The sequence below is a fragment of the Aquarana catesbeiana genome, linkage group LG03, assembly GCF_042186555.1.
Source record: "Aquarana catesbeiana isolate 2022-GZ linkage group LG03, ASM4218655v1, whole genome shotgun sequence".
In the NCBI taxonomy this organism is placed as follows: domain Eukaryota; kingdom Metazoa; phylum Chordata; class Amphibia; order Anura; family Ranidae; genus Aquarana; species Aquarana catesbeiana.
The window spans coordinates 126,943,391-126,964,669 of record NC_133326.1 but is presented as its reverse complement, the minus strand read 5'-3'; the positions used below and the strand labels follow the sequence as shown (position 1 = coordinate 126,964,669).

At 38.5% G+C, this 21,279-nt stretch overlaps 1 protein-coding gene across 1 annotated transcript in view; it reads right to left on the bottom strand.

Moving 5' to 3' along the window:
• Positions 1-7,756: 7,756 nt before the first annotated feature.
• LOC141131654 (uncharacterized) overlaps positions 7,757-21,279 on the bottom strand; it is an 87,924-nt gene continuing 74,401 nt past the window's right edge. The window contains exon 13 of the mRNA XM_073619187.1: positions 7,757-9,896. The gene's annotated coding sequence lies outside the window, so the exon portion shown is untranslated. The remainder of the gene's footprint in view (positions 9,897-21,279) is intronic.

Here is a 21,279-nt window from a genome sequence, read left to right as displayed (position 1 = left end):
ATTCCTCAGTTCTGTCATCTTTTTACAAGAGAGTCCTACCTTCTAATCTTTGCCACAGCTCAGCTGTAGCAGCATAGCAGTGGGTGAGGAGCAGGGCATCTTTAGACAGAGGCAGATATCCATCCCCTTCTGAATGCTGGGGTTGCCCTGAATGTCACCTGCCCTGGATTAGGGTCATGTGTTTCCATGATGTTAGTGGCTGGCCCACCTGCTTGATGGGAATGCATGATGCACTGCAAAAATATTTGAGGCAGCATGGCACCCCAGTTGAGAAATGCTTCTCCAGGTCAATAAAATTGTTGTCTGCCTTATCTATATTCTATTCTGGCAGATTCATTTATGGCTACCTTTGTTCATTATATTCAAGAAGAGTCTCACCAAGTATAAACATGATGCAATCTATGGACAATAACAATCATAACTCAGAAAACCCCCAGATGATCTCTCACAAAAGGAAATGTATCTTGATATTCAGTTAAAAAAGATCCTTAAACTTCACTAAAAATCCCAGACAGAACAAAAAAAATGATCCAAATAATATGAAATGCTTTAGTAGACAATGACAAGCATATATATATATACATATATATATATATATATATATATATAAATAGGTATCCTGAATAATAAACCGCCCTTTAACCCTTTCATGACAGCCTATTTTTGAAATTTGGTGTTTACAAGTTAAAGTCCGTATTTTTTGCTAGAAAATTACTTAGAACCCCCAAACATTATATATATTTTTTTAGCAGAGAATCTAGAGAATAAAATGGCGATTGTTGCAATATTTTTTATCACACGGTATTTGTGTAGCGGTGTTTTAAACGCAAATTTTTGGAAAAGTGACACTTTCAAGAATTTTAAAAAATCCAAACAGTAAAGTTACCCCAATTTTTTTGTATAATGTGAAAGATGATGTTACGCCGAGTAAATAGATACCAAACATGTCACCCTTTATAATTGCACGCACTCATGGAATGGCGACGAACTACGGTACCTATGAATTTCCATAGGCGACGCTTGAAAATTTTTTTACGGTTACCAGGTTTGAGCTATAGAGGAGGTCTAGGGCTAGAATTATTGCTCTTGCTCTGACGATCGCGGCGATACCTCACATGTGTGGTTTGAACACTGTTTACATACGCGGGCGCGACTTCTGTATGCGTTTTCTTCGCTGCGCGAGCTCGCGGGGACAGGGGCACTTTAAAAAATTTTTATTTTTTTTTTATTTTTGTACTTTATAAATTGTGTTTAAAAAAATTTTTTTTTTTTTTTACTTTTATTGCTGTCACAAGCAATGTAAACATCCCTTGTGACAGTAGGTGGTGACAGGTACTCTTTATGGAGGGATGGGGGGTCTAAAAGTCCCCCCATCCCTCCTTTACACTTCAAAGTATTCAGATCGCCGAAAACGGCGATTCTGAATACTGTGTACTTTTTTAAATTCGGCGCCATTGGCAGCCGAGTAAACGGGAAGTGACGTCATGACGTCGCTTCCGCGTTTACAACAAGAAGGCTGGAACGAAGCCGCACACAGCTTCGTTCCAGCCCGCCCCCAGCCGCCGAAGGCAGCCGAATGGACACCGGGCCTCCCGATCGCACGGGAGGGCCGGTAACAGCGGCGGGAGGCGGCAGGAGGGGGGGGGATGTCCCCTCCCGCTCCTCCGGTATAACAGCCGAGCGGCTTTTAGCCGCATCGGTTGTTATACACGGGTAGCTGATCGCCCGCTGTAAACAACGGTACCGGGATGATGCCTGCAGCTGCGGGCATCATCCCGGTATAACCCCGGAAAGCCGAGTACGCATATCTGCGTACGGTCGGCGGGAAGGGGTTTTAAACAAAAAATAACCCCGAATCGTTTTTCTCTAATGATCAACCAATGATTGAGTGTGAGGAAGACTTTTCGGCCTTGTTGAAAACTCTTGATAGTTTACTGGAAAAACAAGTTAAAACATGGTGGGATGTGTTCACTTTTGAACACTACCGTAGAGAGAACCTCATTTTTAGAAGTCTGAGATGGGAGGTGCCACCTCAAGACGGTCTTAATGACCAGTCATATATGAACGAATGGCTGAAATTTTTTAATAAAGCAGGTAGGGAATTACAGGGATTAGTCCTGAAAAGGAAACAAATTAAATTGAGTATGTTGAATGAAAAAATCAAAACTTTACAGGAGAAATTGGAACCCATTAAGGATACTAACCAAATGAAGGAGTTTAATAGTAATATAAAGAAGAAATTAGAAAAAATTGATCGAGACACGCAAAAAAAGAAGGTAAAAAAGTTTAATAGAGACTCAATTGATTTTAAAACGAATAAAATTTATGCATGGCAGACATCATTAGATAACACTACTGGGGACTCAGCTGCCAACATCAATGCGGCAGGGGGTACCAGTAATCCACCATCTAAGCCGGAGAATATTAATAAAAATATAGGAAATAAAGGTAAAGGTGGAAATGGTGCGATGGAACCTAGATCGAATGAGAGAGGGCGGAGTTTAGTTGATGATCATTGTGGAAATGGGTACTACCAATCCCCTAGACCCCCATCACGAGGGAGAGGAGGAAGTACCATCAGGATACCATAATGACTACCCATCCCCTAGGAATTACAGTGGAAACACCCCGCAAGGTCATAGACAGTGGCAACAATATCCCCTACCATACCATTATTCGGAAGGTTATGGTGATATCCCTCTCTATAACAGATTCTCACCGTTGGAAAGGGAAGAGCGATCTGGTTATGCTCCTTTTTTAGGGCAACGGGGAGGGGAGGGGGAACACCAAGGAGGAACCCCAGGGGGTCCCACCAGAGAGGGGGAGGAAGATATGTACCCCCTCTGAGTTACAACAAGGAAGGCATGCCCCCCCCCCCCCGAGGAGAAGGAGGGGATGCAGGGCAGGAAGATCCAAAAAACCCAAGAAAGCGACCGAGAGATGCATGAATATAGGGATCTATAATTTAAGCAGTGTAGAACTTAATCACAAAGAGCTAAACATATTGAACTTGGGTTTGAAACGCGCCCCAAAAAAGGAGATAAATAAATTTGATGTCTGTATAGACACACATAAATTTATCAGATCCATGAACATCAAGAAGTACTTTTTGAGCCATCCAGTGGTATCCACGCTTAAAGCTATGGTGCCATCTAATAAAATTGATACCGGCTTAAAGAATAAATCTATCTTTAATCCCCAGAATCCAAGCAACCATTTTATAGAAGTGTTCAAAAGTCTGGTACTAAATGATATTGAGAAGCTTACCCCACGCAAGGGGGTCAACCCTCACTATATCAGGGAAGGGATTAGATCTTTGGAAGAAAAGAAGGATCTGATAATACGACCTGCTGATAAGGGGGGAGGAGTGGTATTGCTGGATAAATCGTTTTATCTTAACCAGCTTTTGGAGCTGGTTGGAGATAGATCCACCTATAGAAGGTTGTCTTCTGATCCCACTGAGGCGTACAAAATTCAGCTGTCAGCCTTAGTGGAATGGGGGTATAGAATTGATGCATTAAACTTAAAAGAAAAAAGATATCTGATCCCGAGTTCTTGTATAATCCCAGTTATCTACACTCTGCCAAAGGTACACAAAAATACGCAGTGTCCACCACCTCGCCCTATCGTCAATGGTATTGGGTCTGTGACGGCAAGGTTGGGGGAATATTTGGATAAATTCCTTCAGCCAAGTGTCAAGGTTACTAAGGCGTACCTGAAAGACACAGGTGACCTATTAGCTTTACTTAATGATGTGAAACTGGAGACCTCATCAATGGTATATTTGGTAACGGCTGACGTAGCCTCCTTGTATACCATTATACAACATGAGGATGCATCCCTGGCCCTGAATTGGGCACTAAGCAAAAGGGATGACATTCCAGCTGTACAGAAACAATTTTTGGGACATGTATTAGTTTTGCATGTCCCATAATTATTTCTGGTGTAATGCTCAATTCTATTCCCAACAGGTTGGCGTGGCAATGGGAGCCAAATATGCTCCCAGCCTCACCAACCTGTTTATGGCTGAATGGGAAGATAGAAAAGTGTTTAGCCAGAGGAGACCTCAGCTTTTGTTTTATCGGAGATTTATCGATGACCTCCTATTTGGGAGGGCACAGAGGAATCCGTCATTGAATTTGTACAAGAACTCAATAATAATTCTAACAACATTAAATTGGAGCATCAGATTAGTAACTATTCGGTTAATTTCTGGGATGTCACGATAGAAAGAGAGGGGGAATCATTAAGAACAAAAGTGTTTTTTAAACCAACAGATCGTAATAGTTATTTGTCAATAAGAAGCGGTCACCATCCGGCGTGGATAAGAAATATCCCTAAGGGACAGATATTACGTGTACGCCGGAACTGCACACAGTTGGATGATTTCTATGAGCAGGCTGGGGTCCTGAAAGATAAATTTATACAAAAAGGATATGAGGTGGATGAACTGAATAGGGTCATCCAGGAAGTAGCACAAGTGCCTAGAGAACAATGCTTCAAGAAAAATAGGACTCTAGGAAATGATAACCAACATCTGTTTGGGTTCATTTCAGGGTATCACTGCCAATACAAGGATATTGAAGGCATATTTAAGAAATATTGGCACATTTTGTGTAAGGATAGACACTTGGGAGAGGTACTGCCTAATTATCTGAAATTTATATACAGGAGGGCCCCCAGTTTTGGTGACCATGTGGTTAAGAAAATACTTGACCCGCCAGGGCAGAATGATTTGAGACTGGACTTCAGGGGCTTCTACTGCTGCAGGAGATGCATCTGCTGCAGAACAGTAAGAGTAGGGCACAGAGGGGTAACAAGTGTGACTAAGGCACCTTTCACACTGGGGCGGTTTGCAGGCGTTATTGCGCTAAAAATAGTGCCTGCAAACCGCCCCTAAACAGCCTCCGCTGTTTGTTCAGTGTGAAAGCCGAGGGCTTTCACACTGAAGCGGTGCGCTGGCAGGAGAAGAAAAAATCTCCTGCAAGCCGCGTCTTTGGAGCGGTGAAGGAGCGGTGTATTCACCGCTCCTAAACCGCTCCTGCCCATTGAAATCAATGGGACAGCGCGGCTATACGATGGGTTTTAACCCTTTTTCGGCCGCCAGCGGGGGGTTAAAACCGCACTGCTAGCGGCCGAATACCGCAGTAAAACAGCGCTGTTTTACCGCCGACGCCCCCTACCGCCCCAGTGTGAAAGGGGCCTAACAGAGAGGGTGAATCCTTTGAAATTAAGGAATTCAGTACTTGTACCTCATCCCATGTCGTATATTTGATGTGGTGCCCTTGCGGTCTACTTTATGTGGGGAGAACAAAGAGGCTCCTGAGAACCAGGATCTCAGAACATCTAACCAATATAAGAAATGGTTACAAATATCACAGCGTCTCTTTGCACTTCAAAGAAAAACATCAGCAGGACCCCTCCTTGTTACAGTTCTGTGGGATTGATGTTGTCCACCCATCTTGGAGAGGGTCCAATAGAGATTAGAGATTTATCCCGAAGGGAAACTCGGTGGATCTTTTTATTGAAAAGTTTGACCCCTAGGGGGTTAAACATAGAATTAGATTTGAACTGCTTTATCAATAATTTTTAAATACTAATTTTTATAAATAGGAATTTTGGAAATGTCTTTTTTGGGTTTCAATGGATTATGTATCTGCCGAGATATTGGATACATATCCACACATAGAGGGTAGTTGAAATATATTATAGATGACCCCCCACCCTGGGATTAAGTAGGGGTGAGGGGGTGCGTGAACATATCCTCATGGAAATATCTTACTTTAGGTGTCTATGTGTGATGTGTATGTGTACTCGAGATGGTAATTAGTACCAATTAGTGGGGGAGAGAATGGATAAACTATTTTTGATAAGCCCTTAAGCAATAGGTTGATGGGGGAGCTTGTAGAGATAAATAGAGCCATCTAATTCCTCCCGAGGATGTGAATTTTTAATAATATCTTGGTAATTTTATTAATTTTATTATATATGAACCATTTATCACACACACACATATATATATATATATATATATATATATATATATATGTAAAGAAATTAATTTTTGATGATTTTATTTTTTATTAATTATTAATTTTTTAATTTTTAATTTTATTGCATTGCATATTAATCGTTTATCACATATATATGTAAAGAAATAACAGCTTGGGAGGATTGTAACGAGATATGATTTCTAATACCTATTTGAATGGTTAATATAATTCAAGGGAGGTTCTCACCATGTAGAGACTGTTTAGATTGGTTCACTAATCATTGTAGAAGCTTACTGCTTGGAGGAAGCTCGTAAGTGGGAATGTGACACTGGATGAGCCTACCATCTGATCCGGGGGGGTGGGTATCTTCCAGTGGATGCTTTTAATGAATATTAAATGTCATTGTTCCCTGCAAGTGTTGGCGCTGTACAAAGCTGATAATTGTGATGTAAAGTATATCTGCAATCGAGTGAACCAATAGAGAGACATGTTTAGATCAGCCAGTTTATATAATTTTGGTGCCCGATCCCTAACTTGTTGAGTTCCGTGTATCCTGGTTAGATGACTATAACGGGGACATGAGGTGTGCGCATGCGCAATGCACAGCCTATTGGGAGCGAGCCAGGAACTAATATAAGATATGAGTGGCACTTGACACAGCCAATACCATGAATAAGTCAACATATGGCGAAACATGTCGGGGGCGTAGCTGTGATATGTGACGCATAGCGCTGGAAGCCACACCATAGGAGAGGTGATTCGGTTACACGGAGGGACGGAGGGACATCAAGGGAAGGGGTGAGATTGGAAGCTCAGCGCCAGTACACCTCGGGTCTGCCGTGACCGCTAGTTATATTTGGTTATTTACTGAATTTGGAGTTGATGTGAACTGCACTTTATTTCCGCTGGTTGAATCTTTTAAAATGTGAGTGTATTGTCATAGGATTGCAGTGGTTTTAATAAATTTGTTATACTGGTTTACACTATTGGAGCATTTCTATTGTTTTTCATGTGGACCTAATTTATAACATTCACTGTGGGACATCGAATGATCTAATTACCCTGGAGTGTGGTAAACAAGCGATTTTTGCCTTGCATGAAAGTGCTGGCAATTGGAATCGGTGAGTGTATTTCTGGAGGGAGTGGATTCACGTATCACGGTGGTGTGGTGGAAGACACACGGAGTCACTCATTTATCAAGATTTCAACTACTTTTTTTGGGTCACTTATTCATTTAAATGTTATCACAGAGTTTTGGACTGATTTTTGTTATAAAGATGTATGGACTCATATGTCACATTATGGAATCATTTAGCATGGAGTGAAGTAATTGCACTTATTATTTCACCTGAGTGTCATTCAGTTTTGATGCATGTTAGATGCTTAATTGGTTTGTTGTGATATCAGACCACATTTTGGTGCACTGAGCACAGTAAGAGGTTCACAACACTATTGTGTCAGAGACACTTGTGCACTTTGCATGTTTAGAGCGCCTCTTATTTTATCTTATGTGTCTTTAGGAGGTATTATGGGAGTTGTAGACATATAGGACTAAAATATTTGATTAATGACAAGCTTATGTCTGTTTTGCGAAATATGTTTCTAAGTTACAGAATGTTCGGTGCTCATTATTAAATGACTGATTTCCATTTCCATAGAAAAAAAAAACCCAAAACAAACTACTGATAAGAAAATTACCTTTAAAAAGTGCAAGCGACCTTTCAAGAAAGCTGTAAATAAATCATTTTGAATTAAGTCCATAATAAATGTTAATTTACTGAATTATGCTGACAGTTTATTTAAAATTTTAAACATTTATAATAAGTGCTATTAATTGTGTCTACAAGAGTTTCTGCACGTGACTTTATATGTCACGTCTGTATTACAAGCATGAAATTCCAACCTGTAACAATTTAACTTCTATTCACCAAGCTTCTAATTCACCAAGCAAGCAGTATCATTACTAGCAGATGTTCCCACATTATTCAATTTATTGCAGAATTTGATTTTTTTTTTTTTGCTCTTAAAATTAAAAAAGCCCCTCCTACACATACAACACCAGTTCCAAAAAAGTTGGGATGCCATCTAAAATCTACATAAAAACAAAATTTAATTATTTGCAAATCTCATAAACCCATATTTTATTCACAACAGAAAACATATCAAATGTTTAAACTGAGAAAATGGACCATAATAAGAAACAAATAAGGTCATTTTGAAAATGATGGCAGAAGAACAATTTGCAACCACCGTAATCAGGTTTATCGGCAACAGGTCAGTAACATGATTGAGTCAGTGTGTCTAAGAAGTAAAGATGGGCAGAGGTTCACCAGTCTATGAAAAGCTGTGTCTAAAAATTGTCAAACAATTTCAGAATAATGTTACTCAACACAAAATTGCAAGTACTTAAATATATATAATCATCTACAGTACATAATGTCATCAAAAGATTCTGAGAATCTAGAGAAATCTCTGTGCGCAAGGGACAAGGCCAAACTGCAATACTGGATGCCCGTGATCTTCGGCCATCAGATAGCACTGCATTAAAAACAGGCATGATTCCGTGATGGACATCACTGCATGGGCTCAGGAATACTTGCAAAAATCACTGTCTGTGAACACAGGTCACCGTGCCATCCAAAAATGCAAGGTAAATCGCTATCACGGAAAAAAGAAGCCATATCTGAACATATCTGAAGATCCAGAAAAGCAGCCATCTTCTCTGGGCCAAATCTCATTTAAAATAGTTTGTTGCAAAGGGGACTCATACTTACAAATGGAGGGAGATGAGAGGAAATCTACCCCATGGAATGGAAACTCACACCTGTAAGACTTATTATGGGAAAATGGGTCTCCACTGAAACTTTATCACCAATCCTTGTTTCCATCACAACCCAAAATTTTCCAAATCCATTTGTCACAGGGATAGAAAGTGAAGTGAAATCTTCTGAACAGGGACACAGACAGCAAAACCAACATTACAGGGGTGGTAACCCTTCCCTATGCTATCCAAAAAATGTAAACTTAATTTTTTGGGCTGGAGTTACACTTAAAAAATTTACCTGTTCCGACTTCCAAATTCAACTTAAAACGGGATTCCGTCTCTGTAAAAAAAAATTAAAAGTCAGCAGCTACAAACACTGTAGCTGCTGACTTTAAATAAGTACTTACCTGTCCTGGGTGCCCGTGATGTCGGCCGCCCGAGGCCGACCCGTCCCTCGGCTCCCGGCACTGCCATCCTAAGTAAGGGAAACAGGCAGTGGAGCCTTGCGGCTTCACTGCCAGTTTCCTACTGCGCACGCGCGAGCGGCGCGGTGCTCTGTGAATGGCCCCGTGATGTTCTGGGAACAAACACAGTTCCCAGAAGGCAACGGGGCCGCTCACCGAGGAGCAGAACATGCCGCGGAATAGGAAGAGGCAGATTAGGAAGACTGCCTAGCAACAAGGGTTTAGGCAAGTTTAACATTTTTTTTTTCAAATTTTTTTTTTTAATTTCTTTAGGATTTTTCATGCAATTTTTTTTTTTTTTTTTAGGGTGGCCCTCCACTTTAAGAACAAACCTACAGAACTGATCTTGTTTGTAACTACCTGTATGGGTTTAAGAGATTTGCAAATCATTGCATTCTGTTTTTTTGTAGATTTTACAAAGCATTACAACTTTTTTGGAAATGAGGTTGTATATTATACAGATGTGCAGGGTTTTATTTCAATGCTGTCAAATTACAGGCTAAAACATTCTCAATAAAGCAAAATTAACCAGAGATTTTCCCACTCTTCCACAATTCCAAATAAGTTTACACCATCACTAAAAGTGTCTGCATTCTTTGGTATGAACTTTGACTTCTCAGATTCTTTCCTAGGTCGTCATCTTTGTCACAATCAAGTGCAGTATTTATGAAGACACTGTGGACAGAAACAACAAAACAGATTTATGTAACCAGAGATTAAGGCAGCATTCACATTTGAGCTGAGCATCTTTGATTGTTTTGCAGGCTTTTTGTATGAAGCATTTGTACAGTTTTTATGGGCCTCTGAGACTTAAACAATTTATTTTTAACTATTTTTAGCCAATGGAAAGCCAATAGTTACTATGAAAAAAACACTTGTGCTATATGCGCTTTCACACATTTTTCAGACACTGGCATTGAAGTCTGTTGGGGCCAAAAACACTTGAAACTTGTAGCTCAAAAGACGCTCATGTACTTTTGTTTACACTACAAAGTTCAAGCCACACTAAGCCCTGGTGTGAACAGACACATCCGAAATATAGATGTTGAGCGTTATTGAGATTCGAGATACAAAACATTCAGGTATAAACTGGGCCTAAATGTATCCATAACCTTGATTTTTTTTCATAAACAATCCAAACTTTACTGTATCATTTGCTAGCCTACATTAAAAAAGTGCAGAACAGGATTTTATCCATGTTTACACCTTAGTACAGTGTTCACATACTCTTTGTCCAACTGCTGCACAAGGATTCAAAATTGAACAGATCAATGGTGTCTAGCTATGGACCCTTGTATGTCTATAGCAACAATGGTCAGGGAAAATGTTTTAGGAAAAGCTGTATTGTCCTTGCTTATCTTAGACGGTATTCTATATCAAAAATGTAATATATTGCAGCTTACTAATTCTTAGATGTGATGACTACATTCGTTTTCTTTTTTTTTTTTAACTCTGTTTTCAGCTGGTGATCTGGTCAGTAACACACCTCCTGCATTAGAGTGCCTACACTCTGGATGAAGCAGCAAGTGACACACCTTTGGATGGCAGCATTGTTAGTCTAAAGGAAGAGTAGTGACTGATGTACTAACAGGTTTGGATTCACTAAAGAAATCAAAGCCAAACTCCAGCCAACACATTTCAAACAGTTATAGCAACAGTTTTGTTCTTTTTGAGAGAAAGGTTTTACATAAATAAAAGCTGATCATTGTACGCACCGCTGTCAAGTGTTAAATGGTTTGTTTAAGCCCTCTAACTGCAACATCGGCTGGACAGCCGGTTCTGTTGAAAAACAGACTTACTGGCTAGATCACCAGGTAAAAGTACAAGAAAGAAAGCATAAAAAAGAAATTTAATGCAGCCATCACTTTTTTGGGTTTAATATCTCTTTATGTAGCTTAAAAGGTAGCAATATGGAATATAGTGTACCTATTAATATTGTACTGGAAATCAATGCATTTCCAGGACATTATTCTGGCTAGCCTAAATTGGGAAGCCTCTGTGAAGGAACACTTCATGTACACTAGAAATCCACAGGTCTGTGGTGCAGAAGAGTGAAATAATATTTTTTTACAAGGCTTATGGTATATAAAATTAATTTCGCTATGACCAGCTATAGTAATGAGCTGCAGATAATGAAGATGCAGGTGCAAGAAGTGAATACAGTGCATTGGGAAAGTAGTCAAAGCGTTTCACTTTTTCCACATTTTGTTATGTTACAGCCTTATTCCAAAATGGATTAAATTCATTATTTTGCTGAAAATCCTACAAAAAATTCCCCATAATGACAGCGTGAAAGAAGTTTGTTTGAAACCTTTGCAAAAGAGGGAGATGGGCGGAGCCTAGCAGAGCAGACATGCATTGTTAGAGCTCTGCACCGCTGAGGAGAGAAGAGAAGGACAAAGCGGAGCCTGCAGGCTCAAAAGGTATCCATTTGAACCTTTTTGCCCCAGGGAACAAACTGAAAGTTTGGGCAGGAAATATGGTACTGGGAGGAAACCGTGGCAGAAATAAAAATCACCTCACAAAGAGCTCACAGGCACTCACTGCAACTAAAGCAGCTCCAGTCACCTCACAAGATACAGCATCAGGGCGCTCTCACAGACAGAAAATGTCACAGCAAGACTCTCCATTTGAGTCAGATACAGAACAAATCCTCTCACAAACTTCTCCACAAGCCTCCTCAGTATCCCCAGTAATATTATTACAATTTGAAAAGATGCTTCATAAGGCTTTAAAACAAACCTCAGACCAAATAAGAAAAAGCCTAACCAAAGAAATAAGAGAGCTGGGAAACCGCACCGCAGCCCTAGAAATAAAAATGGATGAAATTGAAATTACAACCCAAGAAAATATAACAGAATTAGAACAATTAAAAAAAGAGAATTTAATACTTCAAACTAAGCTCGAAGATTACGAAAATAGAGCCAGACATTCAAACTTGCGCATAAGGGGAATACCTGAAACTGTGACAGACCTGCAATCTACTATTACTGCTCTATTACAAGAACTAAAGCCAGATATCCCTATTGAACGTTTAGAACTGGACAGAGTACACAGAGCCCTCACAGCCAAAAAGAAAGATGGACCCCCACGTGATATAATCACAAAATTTCATTATTACAGAACGAAAGAACAAATACTAATTGCTGCAAGAGAAAAAAAGGAACTTAATTTTCAAGGACACAATTATCAAATTTTTGCTGACCTATCCCAACTTACTATTACTAAAAGACGATCCATGAAACCCCAACTAATGGAACTGCAACGCCACAACATTATGTATCAATGGGGCTTCCCCTTTTCAGTCAGATTTAACTACCAAGGTACAATTTACAGAAGCAGATCAGCAGATAAACTACAACAAACCCTTTTAAAATTAAATCCGACAGAACCCACAAGCAGCAACTCTCCCACATGCAGAAGAATGGCATCATCTTCACCTTCAGGCAGCACTCAGAAAATTTCAGAACAAAATGGGAATCATCATTCTCACAAAAGAGGCCGTTATGCCACATTATCCATGGACCAAGAAGATTCAATGGACTGACATCCTAATTCCTGATATCTCTTCATTTATTATACTAAGAGATGGTTCTCTATAAAAAACCTGTATTTATAACTGAATGTAACTGCATTCTGATAGTCACACACTGTGTGGGATCATGTTACATTCCAGTTATATTTCTTATTACTTCTGATTCATATAGCCTTAGAATATATAAGTGAAATAGGGAAATTCTTGTTCAGTTATATATTATCAGGTAATAACAATAGATTTATTACTTTTTAGGACAAATATGTTCAATAATCCAGAAGTAATGGAAGCTTTTTCTTTCTTTTCTTAAAACAAATATATTATTACCTAACTAGTTCCTAGAATTATGTTTTTGTTTATTCTAATCTGAAGCAATACAACCTCAATTTTATGAGTTAACATATCTAAACAGTTACATATGAATAAAATATGTAATTGTTTACTCTAAAAGGGTTAAAATCCCAAAATAATTCAAACCATCTTCATCAATACCAAAGTTATTAACAGTACCTTTCTAACTGAATTATTTAGCCTAGGGCAAGACTAACCATATACAACCACCCTGGAATAAATAATTTCAACAAAAACTAGAAAAGGTACAATTTCTGGGGAAATTGTGAAAGTGTTCTTGCCTCTACAACTGGAGTGGGCGGAGTAACTGGGTGGGGTGGAGTGGCTTGAGTAACTGTGAAAAGTGTTAAAAAGCTTAATATTTTAAAAAGTATAAATAGTAGTAAAAAAGTTCCATCATTCGCTGAAAGAGCTGAACATTTTTTTCAAAAGTAATTTTTTTTTTCAAAAATGAATTTTTTTTAATCAAAAATGATTTTTTTTTCTTCAAAAATGATTTTTTTTTTCAAAAGTAATTTTTTTTTTCAAAGGTAATTTTTTTTTTCAAAAATGAATTTTTTTATTTCAAAAATAATTTTTTTTTCGAAATTATTATTTTTTTTAAAGTAATTTTTTTTTCAAAAATAATTTTTTTTTTTCAAAAATATTTTTTTTTTTCAAATATATTTTTTTTTCAAAAATAATTTTTTTTTTAAAAGAAATTTTTTTTTCAAAAATATTTTTTTTTTTCAAAAATAATTTTTTTTTTTCAAAAATATTTTTTTTTTCAAAAATATATTTTTTTTTTTCAAAAATGATTTTTTTTTTTCAAAAATTATTTTTTTACTTTTTTCAAAAAATTTTTTTTTTTCAAAAATATTTTTTTTTTTACATGGGGCGGTCATAATGTTTTGGCTGATCATGGGGTGGTCATAATGTTTTGGCTGATCATGGGGTTGTCAGCTTTTGTCACTTCCCACTCTAGTTTTGAACATTTCGCCATTCATTCCTATGGGACCAATTTCGCCGCAAAAACGTCATTTCGTGGACCATTCGGCAAAACATTCCACAAAGTAATAACACACCAATCGGGAACAATCCGCTCGTTTCGGTATATTACTTGTCTCTGTAGTGTAAAAACTGTGGGAGGAGTCTACAAGCATTATCAAGTCTAGCAGATGAAGTCACATGCATTTGGGGTGTCTCAGCAACTTGTGTTTACAACCACTGTTTCCTAGCAACGCTCATGCCCTGTTTATGCTTCCCAAATACTGCTTCATCAAAACTGCCCCATCAGAATTACCCCATCAAAACTGCCCCATCATATTCCTCTATTATAAATCAGTACATGGTGTGTCTGTCCCCTCCCCCGGGCTCTGTAATCAGCTGAGATGCTCCAGCCACCTTCCCCCCCTGTGTATAACAGAAGCTTTGGTAACCATGGCAACAAAACAAACACTAACAGTACACTCTGATTAATGGCTAAAATTTCCTGAAATGACCTCTAAACAAATGGCCGTATTTTAAAAACTATACATCCTACAGCGAAGATCTTTATATTGTGAGAATCACAAGACCCAGACCTAGATTTTGATACATAGTATGTCTCTGAAATATTAAAATTGAAGGCACGGTCGCAGTTTAGATATTGCCCTTCAAATTTGGAGGGGGCTAGAGTGTAGTTTCAATGAATGTCAATGGACGGCGTGAGTTGCAAACAAATGGTCATATTGTGAAAACTATCAGGACTATGGCTTAGCCGTGGACATGTTTAGTGGCAGCAGGGATAGCTGAACGTTTTGATATAAGATTTGTGTAGGTGGGCTTGAAAATGAGGGAGTGGCGGCAGTTTAGAAATCATGTTCTGATTTTCCAGCTTTTGTCATCTCCCACTCTAGTTTCCCCATTCATTCCTATGGGACCAATTTCGCCGCAAAAACGACGATATTTCGTGAACCATTCGGCGAAACGTTCCACAAAGTAATAGCACACCATTCGGGAACAATCCGCACGTTTCGGTATATTACTTGTCTATGTAGTGTAAAAACTGTGGGAGGAGTTAGGGTGGTAAATTTGGCTATAATAATAAGAATAATATATATGTGAGATAACAGTAAGTGGTCTTGCTATGCAAGAACACTTAACTATATTCTGCACTCCAATTAATGAAACATCATTTTGATGTCTTTTGACATAGCACTTCTCTCCTGTAAGATCCGTGTACCCCCATTAGCCCTCCTCATTCTCCCAACCATATTATGTGGGAGTGTGACGAAGGCACTTATTCCCCTGAGAGAGATATTTATTCTCTTTCACGGGTAAATTGTGATAACTTGCAAAAAATAATTTATACAATGTATCATCTAATCTCATATGTTTTTTGTTTACTCTTTACTCCAGAATTCACTGGTTTCTTTTCTATCTATTCATCTCTTCAGTCCACACAGGTTGATCTGCGCAGTCAGCTCTGCATAACAAAAAGTCAAAACTATTTGATCTGTTGCCATGGCACCACTGAATATACTTTCCCTGAATGTTCAGGGAATAAATGTCCCTCAAAAAAGGACCAAAGCCTTCCGTACTTTTCATAACAAGAAGGCTCACATAGTATGCCTCCAAGAAACACACTTCACCAAAGATTCTACTCCAAAATATATTTCTCCTTTTTATCAACAAATTTACACGGCTTCTGCCTGTACCAAGCAAAGGGGAACTCTAATTGCATTTCACCGATCCACACCATTCACCTTATCATCAGAAATTAAAGACCCAGAAGGTAGATACCTGATACTCATGGGTTATATAATGGATACAGCAATCACGGTGATTTCCTACTACGCTCCTAACAAACAACCTACACCATTCCTCTCACATATATTACAAGTGATTAATACACACAAAATAGGAACAGTGATAATGTGTGGGGATTCGAACCAGGTCCTCCTCCCATTTCTAGATAAATCACCTTTTACACCATCCAAAATAACCTCTAGATTACCTTTTTCTCAACTTCTTTCCAAATACAATCTGGTAGATTCGTGGAGAGAAAGTAACCCAATGAAAAAGAAATTCACTTATTTCTCGCACCCTCATCAAACCTTCACCAGAATAGATCATATTTTTCTAACAATAGGAATGATACCAGAAATTATTGCATCAGATATAATTCCGATTCCGTGGTCTAACCATAATGCAGTATACACTACTATAGCCTCAGCCATACCAAAAGCGCATGACCCAACGTGGTACTTACCGGACATAATGCTCAAACACCCACTACATCAGATGGCCATTGAACAATCTTTAAAGGAATACATATCAATTAATAATACAACAGACATCTCCCCAATAACACTGTGGGAAGCTCATAAGCCTGTCTTGCGTAGTACAATACAAAGACAAATGGCACTATTTAAACAGGAACGCAAAAATCTAGCAAAAAAACTAGAACTCAATTTTAATGCAGCCTACATATCATTTCAAGATAATCCATCTCAGAGTACAAAATCTCATCTGGAAAAATCTAGATTGGAATACGATCTATTTCTCACTGAGTCAGTTGATAAATCCCTCAAACGCTCCAAACACAATTTCTACATGAATACAAACAAACCAGGTACATATTTGGCTCGGGCATTAAATTCAACTAACAAATCTTTCAAACCAATACGTTTGAAATTATCAAAAAATGTTTACACTTGTAATCCAGTTAAAATAGTCCATAAATTTCACTCACATCTCGCAACTTTATACAAGACAAACAATGAATTTAATCCTACAGAGGCTGAATCCTTCTTCTCAAAAATAACCTTACCTGAGTTATCTCAGAATCAAAAAAGCAGTTTGGATGAGCCTATAACTATAGATGAAGTTGCTAATGCCATAAAAGACCTAAAACTTAACAAAAGACCAGGCCCAGACGGCTACTCAGCTTTATACTATAAAACATTCTCAGAAATACTCTCTCCCATTCTCACTGAAACTTTTAACAAACTTCTAGATGGACATTCTTTTCGGCAAGAAACACTAATGGCAATTGTTTGTATGATCCCAAAACCCCTTTCTGATGATACTTCCTGTGTGAATTATCGGCCTATCTCTCTGTTAAACCTCGATATTAAATTATTAAATAATAGCAAAACGCCTCAATAGCATTATAGGAAAATTAATACATAGAGATCAAGTAGGCTTCATGCCAAATAGACAGGCAGGCGATAATATACGCAGGGCAGTGTTATTGGCACATATTGCTAAAAAACGGAAAATCCCTTTATGTTTTCTATCTCTCGATATTAAGAGGGCATTTGACACAGTATCCTGGCAATATATGCAATATTCATTACAAAAATGGGGTTTTGGACCCCACTTTTTAACATGGATCAAAGCATTATATAATAAACCCAAAGCCTATATAAAATATGCTGGATACAAATCTGAAGCCTTTAATATCGAAAGAGGTACCCGACAGGGTTGCCCATTATCTCCCTTATCATTTGCCCTTATACTCAAACCCATGGCCCAATACATCAGAACAAACCAAACTATAACTGGCATTGAAGTAGGAGGTATTACACACAAATTATGTATATTTGCAGATGATATATTACATTTTCTATCATCACCACAGGTCTCTGGTCCTAACTTAATACCAGCTCTTGACGGATTTGCAGCCCTATCCGGCCTTATGATTAATCCTAAGAAATGCCTAGTGCTTAATATTTCACTCACAAACATGGAATTGATCCCGGCTAGGGCTGCACTCCCATTCACATGGGCAGAAAAATCAATCCCATATCTTGGAATTCATTTAACAGCATCTCATTCTGACTTATTCTCAACCAATTATCCTCCTGTATTAAGACAGATCACAAATCTAATAAAACAATGGTCGCAACTTCCTTTATCCTGGATAGGGAAGATTAATGCAATCAAAATGACTATTCTACCCAAATTGCTTTATCTATTCAGAGTCCTCCCTATTCCAATTCCTTCCTATTTTTTGAGAATAGTACAAAAAAGAGCAACTTCGTTTATATGGGGCTCTTCTAAACCACGTATACCTATACACACACTACATCTTCCCAAAAATAAAGGAGGCCTGGGATACCCTAATTTTACTAACTACTACAGAGCAGCACATTTGGCCAGTCTGTCCAAATACCATGCAAAACAGGAAATCCCATTATGGGTATTTATACAGGCTTCAGAAAATGACCCTCTAATAATATCAAATTTATTATGGCTTGATCCTAAAGACCGCTTTAAAATTCATAATCCCATAACTAAACACTTCTTATCTCTCTGGGATAAACTAAAAACCAAATATCAGTTACAATCTCCACACAATCCTCTCCTTTCTTTTATCAGAAATCCGGCCTTTTATCCGGCATGGATCTACCCAAATTCTTTTAAAGCTTGGACAATATCAGGCATTCAGACACTAAATGACTTCATAGCATCTAAATCATTCCTTTCATTCCCATCGCTTAGAGAAAAATATGATCTACCAAACTCTGAGATATTTAGATATCTCCAAATCAAAAATTTCTATACACCATTCCTAAAGGGGGATACACCATTATCCCAATTATCCATTTTTGAATCAATCTGTACAAAAGATCCATTTGCTAAAGGTACAATTTCATCACTTTATAATCAATTATATGGAGTAGCAAATCCTAATAGACCCTCTTATGTTCAGAGGTGGGAGGAGGACCTGGGACGAACTTTAGAAGACACGGACTGGTCTAACATATGGCTCACATCTAAGTCATCTTCACCCAACATCTTAGCACTGGAGACAAATTATAAAGTCCTAACTCGCTGGTACCTTGTACCCGCTAGAGTGGCAAAATATTCACCTAATACCTCAGCTCTTTGTTTTCGAGGATGCCCAGAAATAGGCACATATTTACACATATGGTGGACGTGCCCAGTAATCCAAACCTTCTGGAAGGAAGTCTTCGTGATTGCATCTAAAATATTTAAAAAAATAATACAACCAGATCCATATTTAACTTTACTTAATCTAAAACTGGAATGGTTAACACTCTCTCAATTCAAACTTATGATCCAACTAATAATGGCTGCAAAACAAACAGTGGCCAAGGCATGGAAATCTCCTACATTGGTACTAGCAGAAACAATTCACAGAATGAATAATACAATGTCCCATGCTAAGATGGTAGCCATCGATCAAAATCAAATTCCAAAATTTGAAAAACTTTGGCATCCTTGGATAAAACAAAAGTTCCTGTCAAACTTCAATGACTCTGTCCTGTTGCCATGGTAACAGATTAAATGACTTACAGAGACACCCATTCTAAGGCTTCAAAGAGAACTAAAAACAATAATAAACTGACGAGCGGGACAACCTTGTGGACCATACCTCTACCTTTCAACCCTTTTTCTTCTTTCTCTTTCCTTTTCTCCACCTTACGATTAAAGCTCATTATCAGAATTTATTTGACCTATATACACTCTACTTGTAAACAATATGTATAGTAGGAATAAATCATTTAAATACCTACAAAAGTAACTAAGGAAATGATATATATCTTTAATTTAGGTTTACGTGAACCCAATGTTTAATATTTGAAATTTCATGATATTTACCTATATAAACCCTACTGTAAAACAATGAGCTTACTTTATAGATCTTTGTAAACTTACTTTATGTATCTTTATAATATTGTATACTCAATAAACTTCTTTTGACAAGGAAACCTTTGCAAAAAACGAAAAATCCCATGTACATACAGAGGATATAAAAAAATGAGACAAAGATAAATCAGTTCAGATTTTGTAAAAATAAAACGAAATAATGCAAATAATGTGGTTGCATAAGTGCGCACACCCTCTTATAACTGGGAATGTAGTTGTGTTCAGAATTAAGCAATCACGTTCAAACTCGTGTTAAAAATAGGAGTCAGTAAACACCTGCCATCATTTAACCACTTAAGGACTGGAAGGATTTGCCCCCATAATGACCAGGCCATTTTTTGCGATACGGAACTGTGTCGCTTTAACTGACAATTGCACGGTTGTGCGACGCTGTACCCAGGGGAGCCAACCTGCCGCAGTATAACTGCGGCGGCTGGTCCTTAACTGGTTAAAGTGCCTCTGATTAACCCCAAATAAAGTTCAGCTGTTCTAGTAGGTCTTTCCTGACATTTTCTTAGTCGCATCCTACAGCAAAAGCCACGGTCCGCAGAGAGCTTCCAAAGCATCAGAGGGATCTCATTGTTAAATGGTATCAGTCAGGAGAAGGGTGCAAAAGAATTTCCAAGGCTTTATATATACGTGGAACACAGGGAAGACAGTTTTTAGCAAGTGAAGAAAATATGGCACAACAGTGACATTACCAAGAACTGGACATCTCTCCAAAATTTATGAAAAGACAAGAGGAAAACTGGTCAGGGAGGCTGCCAAGGGGCCTACAGCAACATTAAGGGAGCTGCAGGAATATCTGGCAAGTACTGGCTGTGTGGTACATGTGACAACAATCTCCCATATTCTTCATATGTCTGGGCTATGGGGTAGAGTGGCAAGACGAAAGCCTTTTCTTACAAAGAAAAACATCCAGCCCAGCTACATTTTGCAAAAACACATCTGAAGTCTCCCAAAAGCATGTGGGAAAATGTGTTATGGTCTGAGAAACCAAGGTTAAACTTTTTGGCCATAATTCCAAAAGATATGTTTGGCGAAAAAAAAAAAAAACACTGCACATTACCAAAAGAACACTAATGCCTTGTACACACGGGCGGACTTTTCGGCAAGAAAGGTCCGACAGTTTTTCCGAACGAACGGATCACACCAAAGTCCGACGGATTCGTATGTGATGGCGTACGACCGGACTAAAATAAGGACGTTCATAGCTAGTAGCCAATAGCTGCCCTAGCGTCGGTTATCATCCGTCGGACTAGCATACAGACGAGCGGATTTCTCAAAAGGAATTGGGTCTGGCGGAGTTCCGACGTAAAGATTTGAAACATGTTCCAAATGTAAAGTCAGTCAGATTTTCGACAGAAACAGTCCGATGAAGCCCACACACGATCGGATTGTCCGCCGGATTCGGTCCGTCGGACCAGTCCGATCGAAAAGTCCGCTCGTGTGTACAGGGCATAACCCACAGTGAAGCATGGTGGTGGCAGCATCATGGTTTGGGGCTGTTTTTCTTCAGCATGAACAGGG